Source organism: Athene cunicularia (genome assembly GCF_003259725.1).
Source record: "Athene cunicularia isolate RWA chromosome 4 unlocalized genomic scaffold, athCun1 chr4_part1, whole genome shotgun sequence".
NCBI classification, from domain to species: Eukaryota; Metazoa; Chordata; class Aves; order Strigiformes; family Strigidae; genus Athene; species Athene cunicularia.
In genome coordinates, this window is record NW_020799098.1 from 30,599,362 (window position 1) to 30,608,521 (window position 9,160).

Here is a 9,160-nt window from a genome sequence, read left to right on the forward strand (position 1 = left end):
GATGAACACACTTGTCTTTAAGTGCAGATTGCCAAGCATAATTAAGAATAGTAAAAAGATTCTTTGATGCAAAAATGAGCCCATGGTACATCCTATTTAGAATTGAATTGAGTATTTCCAGATAGAAAAATGATTCTTTCTGTGGTGCTTCAGTACATAATTTCTTGGTCTATTATTTCAGATAGCCAAAACACATCCAGGCCACTATTCAGTTTTTTGGACTTTCAAAGTGCTTAGTCATTTGTTCTAAGATCTGAAATCATACACACAAGCTTTGACATCAATTAACCTTGGGCTTCTGCATAAGTCTAACATTTTTCTTTATAACTCTTAAACTCACTTCCATAAATGCATAAGTGTATTACAAATGTGTACTTTTTGTATTTACTCTGTGATAGCAGAGCCCACAAACTTTGCTCTTTTTGTGCGTGTGATAGAAGATGGTTCAAAGTAAGTATATTAAAAGCTCTTCCCCCTTTATTGCTACCCATTTAATTGCAGCATTCCCTTTTACACCAGTATGCTGATAGTAGGTCTGTCCGGCCTTGGCTTTTTCATGGTTCACTAATGCCAGGATTGCTACTCTCAGTGATGCCTTTTTTTTTAAAAAAAAAAAAAAAGTCCTCTGTCCCTTTCCAGATGCTGATGGGAAACTAATTGACCATGATTTAGAGTTAAACCTAGAGAGAGACTTGAAGTTAGAGTTTTCTCTGTTTCCTCTTCTGGTAAGCCTGCCGTAACCGATTCTTTCTGCTTCACACAAGTACTAGTCTCGCCAGCCTCAGATCTTTCACGATCTTTGCAAGTACGCGATGCACATCTTAAGAGACTGCTCTGGTTCTCCAAATGTAGGAGACTCTTTCAAGGAAAACTAGAACTTTCTCCCCAGATAATACCACAGCCTGAGGTCTATTGTTATCTTGCTTGAGCCTTGCTTGTACAGGTAAAAACAGAATTTTAAGCTGGATTGATTTCCAATTCTAGTGATCCCTGAGCTCCCACATGCACTCGACCAAAGTATTCACAAAGTGCTGCAGGGTTGGTTGCATGTGAGATTGGTATTAAAGTAGGGGTATTATCATGTGCACACAAGAACTTCAACAGACTGTGTTGTTTGAAAAGTTTGAAAAGTGGAGAAATATAGAATAAAAATATCCATAATCACTGCTTGCTGTGGATTTTTGTTTTATGTGTACAATGCCAAGAATCTCAAAGACTGCTGTTTAGAAAAATGCCTGCATCAAATGCCAAAGGTTGTATGCCATTACTGTGCCTTCCCTAAAAAAACTTATCCAAACTGTTCAAATTACCTACTTGGCATATTCTGTCAATGCACCTTGTAGCTCTCCGACTTCAGCATTTCCAGCAGAACTGAACGCAGCCTGCTTCAAATTTCAATCATCCTTGTCAAGAATTCTTTTCCGATTTCTCTAATTTATTTTGGCTTCCTTCAAAAGATTATTCAGTGCATGCACTCTTCAAAAAGGTTGCTAGAGCCAGAGGTTTTCCACCTTTGTTGGTACTCAACAGGCAGTTCTGTCCACCAGGCTGCTCTCTCTTTCATTGTCACCATGCTATGAAAGGCAAACATGGAGTAGAGAGACTATTTTCTTCTGAGTGTCCCAGTTCAGTGAGAATTCACATTTTGAATGCCACAGTGAATTCTCCTGATAACTTTCAGGAGACATTTTTCTGGTTTTCCCTTCCATGTTAGAGGGATTGGCAGTTTAGCTAAAAAAGCTTCCATAAAATGAAGCTTGCCTGCTGCCATTGAAAAGCCTTTAATTTCCTCTATATTTGTCTTTACAGCTTGGCATATCTCAAGCAAAGAGGAAAACATTACCCTGTGAACTAAAAGATAATGTCTTGTCTTTGAAAGCATACATCTAAATTAATTTTTATAAATGTAGTAATCCAAGTATGAAGGCTGGGTATGAATACTGGAAGCTAGCATAAGAAATGGACTAAGAGTAAAAAGTAACTTAATAATGATGGTTCTTCCAAAGTGTAGCCTGACTGGCTTATCTCAAAAGGGTATCATGCTGGTGAGGGCATCTTCCTCAGAAAAAAGTTTTATCTAGCATACTGTGACAGATCTGAGCCACTCTGAATCGAGTTATGAATACTGCATACTGGCAAATACTTTGGCATGTTTACTGTGTGAATACATTGAGATACCTCAGCTAAGATGTCTGTGAAACAGGTTGAATTTAAAAGAAAAATAAAAATAAAAAAAACCCAAACAAACAAAAAACCCCCCACAACTATTACAGGACAAAGTCAGAACTGTTGACTGAGAGAAGTATGGCTCAGCCTCTTCATGATACATGCCGAGATTGAGTGTAAACCAGAAACCAGAACTATCACAACTCTACAAAACAGGCTTGAAAGAATTCTGGTTCCTATCTCAAGAGAAAGTTGTGTGAGCAACCAAGCATGAGTATGAAGTGGGATGTGCAGAGGCAACAAAAATATGATAAAAGAGACAATAAGATAAGTATTTTCATAGGGTATAGATGATTTTTTTTTCTTTGTCATAACGCAGTTTTGAATTTTTCTTTCTATCATAAAGTAAATAATTACAGTTAAAAACTACTGTAAAATAAATCAAGCAATGGCATTTGCAGTACAAAAGAAGATCCACAAAGGAACAAGGTGGAATAATTTATCTTCAACAGCTATTCTGTGGAAGTGATTCTAAACTTCTCCCTTACGTCTAAGAGCAGCAGAACAACAAATATAATCTCTGAATATATGATGGCACAACTCCGCATCTGAAGTTTTCGCTCAGAGCTCGGAAGCCAATTACACTGCAAACCAAATAATTTGGTAACTAGGAGCCAGGCAAACAGTATCTATGTTTTACACAGAAAATGCAAAGTAATACCTTTAAGACCAAAATGGGGCTAAGGAGTAGTGAATCTGAACAGCATATGGAGATTAGTATCTATAATGCTTAACAGTGAATATCCTTAGCTGTAAAAATACAGCCAAAACACTGGTCTGCTGTTGTGTCGAGAATCCCGGTACATATATTATACATCTCCCAAGGTCAGACCTAAAGCTATCCTAGGCTTTCTAGAAAGGTCTCACTCACACAGTGTAGAAACCTGAAATCTTAGATCACCTTTTTAGTTGGTGACAGAACATCAACTTTCCAAAATTAAAAGTATGATAGAGGAATAATTAGAGAAGAAAGATAGGACTGAATAAATGACTGGTGGGGAAAATAGAAAACTCCCAATAAACTTAGGTTGTTTGGACAAAAAGAGAAGATGGAACAATGACTAACCACGATGTGACAATGTATATCTTGAAAATGAAAATTGATTAGAAGAATTTTACTAGCAGTCAACACTTAAAAATTTGCAGAACTAAAATTCAGACTCGAAATAAGGTAGAAACATTCATTAAGCACTGGCAAAATTGGCTAGGCACTGAGATGGCAATTGAGATTTCAGATCAGGGTGGATTTTTCCCACAAAGACATAGCCTACTGGAAAAGGAAACAACTGAGGCAAAACTGAGCCTGACACCCTTCTGTAGACAATGGCTATTTCTTCTATGTAAGTGACAAATGTTAAACTTATCTTTGTCAATTGAAAAACCTAAAGGTCACATTATCTCTATATAGCATTTGGTATGAGCATTTGGCACTTAGCATCAGAGAACTTAAAAGTCCAAAATAATTCTTAGGAAGTTCTGAAATACCAAGACATTTCGCAAAATATGACAGTTGCCAAAAGAAAGAGATATACACATATTTATGTTCTCATTGTTAATGTCCTTATTGAGCATTTATCTTTTTCCTCAAAAAAATTGATTTCAGATTTAGGAAAGTATCATTGTGTGATAAAAACAGTGAGCACTGAAAAGAAATTTGAGAGAGTGAAGTTAAGCAGTGTATCGTTCTTACACAGCATTGCAGAATTACATCTGAAATTTCCTTGGGAAGAGTAACAACAGAAGTTATTTACTAATCTCTGATTACTGTGATTATCACCTTTGGGAATGCTCAAATATCACAATATCAGGGACATTACAATATCTGAATAGAAGAAAAAAAACAAACAAACAAACAAACAAAAAACCCCAAATTCTTTGGAATGAGAAGGAGAAACAAGAGACTAGTGGAAGGTGACCAAAAAAAGTTTATATCAGTGTCTGTAGAGCACAGAAAGGGATACAATGGAAAAAGGGACACTGAAAACAAAGTGGATTAAGACCTTCAAAGGTGAAGAGCTATAGAAAAAGACTGAGAGAAATTAGATAGTGTTAATGAAACAGAAAGGTTCTTCAGGAAGATATTATAATAATAGGAAAACAGAAAATTTTAGATGGATTTGAGGAGACAAATTAAGAGACAGAGAATTTTTTTTTTTTTTCCCCTTTTGAGACATAGAAGATTTAGCAGGAACCTACAAACTGGAAGAAAAAATAAGACAGCAGTGCTTTTTTTCTATAATGTAGAAGGCTTGAATATCTTCACAGGTAGGCTGAAGAATGGTAATGCTAAATAATGGCAGGAAAAGACAAATATTAAGGTGAACACATAATAAGAAGTTCTATTTCCTGGAATTTGTGATTTGTGTTACTGACTATACATTAGCAGAGAAATGGATAGGTAAATGTTTTATTTCTATAGAGAAGGAAGAGGCCTGAGGCAAAGCTGGTGTTTGAGGAGTCACTAATACAGAGGTTATCAAAGCTTTTACAGAAGATAACGTAAGCAGTAGGGAAAAAAAAAAAAAAGAAATTTTTTTAATAGAAAATTTATATAAATTTTCAGTGTTACTCATCATCAAGCAATGCCCATGATAGATTTGTATCATCAAAATGTGCATGTTAAGCTGTGCATCAAAACTCACACATTTGCTTGCAGAGCTAATTCTTATTTGCACAGAGTATTTACACAGTATTGACTGTGGAGGAAAATCAAATACGCAGTTGTAAAGCATAAGATCAAATACTGCTAGACTCTGTGCTATCCACTGTTTCTCTACTCTATCACTGTCTCTCTACAGTTTTAGATGCACCATTGTGATGACTTCCTGCCAGTGCAAATGATGTTGTATAAGGCAGACAAACTTTGACCATGACTGGCATTGTATCTAACATATTTTGATAGTAGTTGAGTCTGACATTAACATCTATTCTATTAACCAGATGATCCTGTTCAGAGTTACCATTTCAAGCCACCATGTAAGCCATTTGAGAAGTGAAGGGTAGGGATTTTTACAAGGAGACATATTACGTGATGTACAGAACACAGAAATGAACATATTTTGTTGTCTCTAAAATTAAAAGTTTTGTACAATAGTATTTCTAGCGTATTTCTGCCACAGCAAGACATTGTCTATTAGAAGGTTTGTGAGTATACAGTTCCTAGATATGGGAATTTAAGGTACCCAGTCATATTAGATATCAGACACACTTTTGTCTAACTCCCTAAGTGACAGCTTAATTTGACTGATATGCGTTGAGTCCCCATTACGGCTAAGAATTTCAAGTTGCAACCAACTGGTAACTCTCTATACTGAGTTCTGTTAAGATAAAACTGAAATTTTCTATCACATAATGATTAGTATGTAGAATCTGAATATTTCACATGCTTGTCATTGTTAAGATAAAACACAATGAGAGCAAAGCAAACCGAGTGACTGAGAACAATGCAGTCTCAGCTGAAGACTTTCTGTGCACTTAAGTTTATATTAAGCATAAAGAACAATCTGCAAAATCTCACCCAAGTTTGAAACAATAGTAAGAACAGGTTTAAGACAAGGAACTGACAATTCACCTTTTTGGCTGTTTGGAATCTGACATCCCACTGACAGATTCTTTGCATTATGTATACACACACACATATACATATCTATCTATCTATCTATCTATCTATCTATCTATATATATATATATATATAACGTGTTGGTGAAGTATCTATTCATTGTAATGAGAACGTATGTTTAGTACTCTTTTTTCTCCATTATTAATTTATTCAGTATTTTGATGGTTATTATAATATGGGAAAATTTTAGAGAGTCAATATAATTTAATTCATCCTTGGAGAGAAAAGTTTGGTTTGCGTTGTTCCACTTAAAATGTGGAATTTCCCTTAAATTACCAGCCAGAGATATTCTAGGATGTGAAACCCATCTTCTACACCTAAACTCGTCCTCCACTGGGAATCTAAACAAAACTCATATGCAATATAGTCTTTCTCAATGACCCCTCCAAGCCCTTCCTCCTAATCTTGTTAAAACTTTACATTTCTTGTTAAAAAAAAAAAAAAAAAAAAAAAAAAAAAAAAAAAAAAAAAAAAAAGCGCATTTTGCAGAATTTTGCAAGTTTTTCATAACTCCACAAGTCTGGACTACTGAAATCTTAACTACTGTACATAGTAAGGTTATACCACTAACATCAACAAGTGCAAAAGATGTTCTTTTTTTATGAGATCTTGCTTTGGCTAACTGAAGTGCTAAGGCTGGGACAACCGGCCCAAGCCAGAGTTGACCTATAGCTGAATCCTGTATATTTTATAATTAAAAAACATTGTGCTAGTAGGTATTGTACTAAGTTATAACAACCCACTTATGCTGATGTAAAAAGTGCTAAAGCATTGAAATACTGAAGCCTGAACAACAGGCCCCAAGCTGAAGCTGCTAACTTAGCATGTAATCATTAACAAAGTGTGTAACTCGTTAGGGAAAGATGCAGCTTAGACAAAATATAATCAGTAGTGAGGAGAGAATGTATCCAGCTTCCCTTGTTCAGCCTTGTTCAAGGCTGAGAATCCAAGTGTTCGGCCTTGTTAGAAACTCCTTTGGTCTTCCCCCCTCTGAGCCCTGGCCAGGCTCTGGGTGGAATCCAACAGGAGAATGAAACCAGAAATTTTCTGCTAGAAACAAAGGTTCCAGCTCATCTGGCTTGCTGATTTTTGGGTATATAAGGCTGGACCCGCTCACAGTGACTTTGGCAGCCTCACCTACGGGTGGAGGCACCGCGTAGGATTTCCCCCTTGCCGGGACAGGCTCTGCAAACCCTCGCTGTAACCGGGGCTGCCCAGCCACTGCGGGGCTGGGGATGGGAACCTCTGCAAGTGGGGATGGATCTTCCTTAATCTTCATTCTCTCTCTTGTGTAGTAATGATTTGATGCATTACCCTGTTTTTTGCTGTTTGCTGCTTTAAGAGCACTATTCTGTTTTTCTTACTTCATGTCTTCTGTATTACACTGTTATCACTAGTAAAATACGCCTGCTCTTTTCACTCTGGTGTCGGAGTTTAATTGGTATCCTTAAGCAGCAGAACACTAACCAAACTTATTTGTGTAGAAGATACCTTTCCCTAACTAATTCTAATAAATCACCAAGGGTCTAAAATACTATTGTGTGCTCCAAATGCCCACATAATCTTGACATGTTACTATTACATCTGTTCTACAGAGGACTCTTTGTCGTTTGTGATAAACAAGATGTAAAAACCTGTGACTTAATAAGGTTTCAACTTTATTAACTTAGATCATCAGAGAATTCACACAGTGCAGGCCATGATCCTATAACTAATCACTCTCTCCATTTGGAAGACCTTTATCAGTCTTCAGTAGTTTACTTCAAAAATCCACTGCTTTGTTACCTCTGTAGTAGCTGACATTAAAATTCCCATATCTCTCCCATATTTTTTATTTATTTTAAGGGAATGCCATAATTTGTCTCTGGGAATCAGGAAACCATACTCTGCATGGCATGAGATCTATCCTGAACACCTACAAGAAACAGCTGCAAACAATTACCTTACTCTAATGTAACATGGCCTCCAAAATCAATTTTCCTGCAAATACTCTGGTATCAAATATTTATTCATTCAATTATTTCTTAATTCAGACTGTTTTGACCTTATCAACTCAAAGTGATTTGATCTCTTGCCTTTTAAAACTTTCACTGCAGTACTTTAGAGACAAAAATTGTTCTGGAACTATTTTATTTTTTATTCCACTCATTAAGTCAATAGAACTAAATAAACCCATACAGTTAACACCCGGTGAAGAATGATAATCACTGAAAGCTCCTTTATGGCTGCTGAAAACTGTAAGAGAGGTATTCGATAGTGTGACGGTGGTTCATCTAGCTTCCCAGTCCACTAATGGGATTTTGTTCTGTATCAGCTTTCATGAATGGAACTCCATCCTTATAAGGTTACTAGGGGTTAATGCTATTGACATTCCCTTTTAGATTGCTTTCAAAGATGGAGTTCTGGCATGAAAACAAGAAGAAATCAAGAAAACCTAGTTTGATTAGCTATATGAACTATTTACGGTAGTTAATAAAAGTGAAACCTCTGATTTGAAAAAAGAAATAGATATAAAAGGAGAAAGGGGAGGGCAGGAAAAAAAAAAGTCAGACTAATACTAGGCAAGTCATATGTTTTCTAATCATTCCTCCAGGAAGAGATGGGTGATTAACTTTTCAGGAAAATCAAGAATATGGACCAAGCCATATGAGAAAGAGATAGGAACGTCATAGAAATATTCATTCTTACATGAGAGAATAAAATGTCAGATGACTGTCTCAAAGCTTGCTTGTGTCTGTGCAAACCTCAAGGACAAGCTGTGGCCTTTGGATTAGCCTAAGGAATGTCACCCAAGAAACCTGGAGTGTATTAAAGGATGCACTCTTCACTCCCTTGCAGTTGCACTAGCAAACTCCTTAGACAAACCTCAAAGGGGGAGACATGGACTGATCAAAACCCAAATGTTTATCAGTGGCTCCATCCTGTAGCCATTTGTGGCTCAATTGTGTGGGCCAGACCCCATGCATGCATGGCTAATGAACTGGTGAGGTGAGCATTCCTGCCCCAGAAGCCAGATGCAGCAAAAACTTGTGGGACCAGAGAAGAAAAACCCTAAAGATGGGCAGACACATGTCCCAGAGCTGTTGGCATTTTTGTTTTGTTTTGTTTTGTTTTTTTCAGTTCCCAAGCCTCATTCAGACATCCTCTGGCAAACTTTGGATTCTAGTTTCTTTATTAATTAAAATCAGCCAACTATTCTATACTTTCATGGGAGCTTTGTTTCCTTGGGCACAAATACACTTTTAAAGAACTAATGAAGTTAAACTTTATACTAAAAATATACTTCTTTTTTTTTTTTTTTTTTTTTTTTTTTT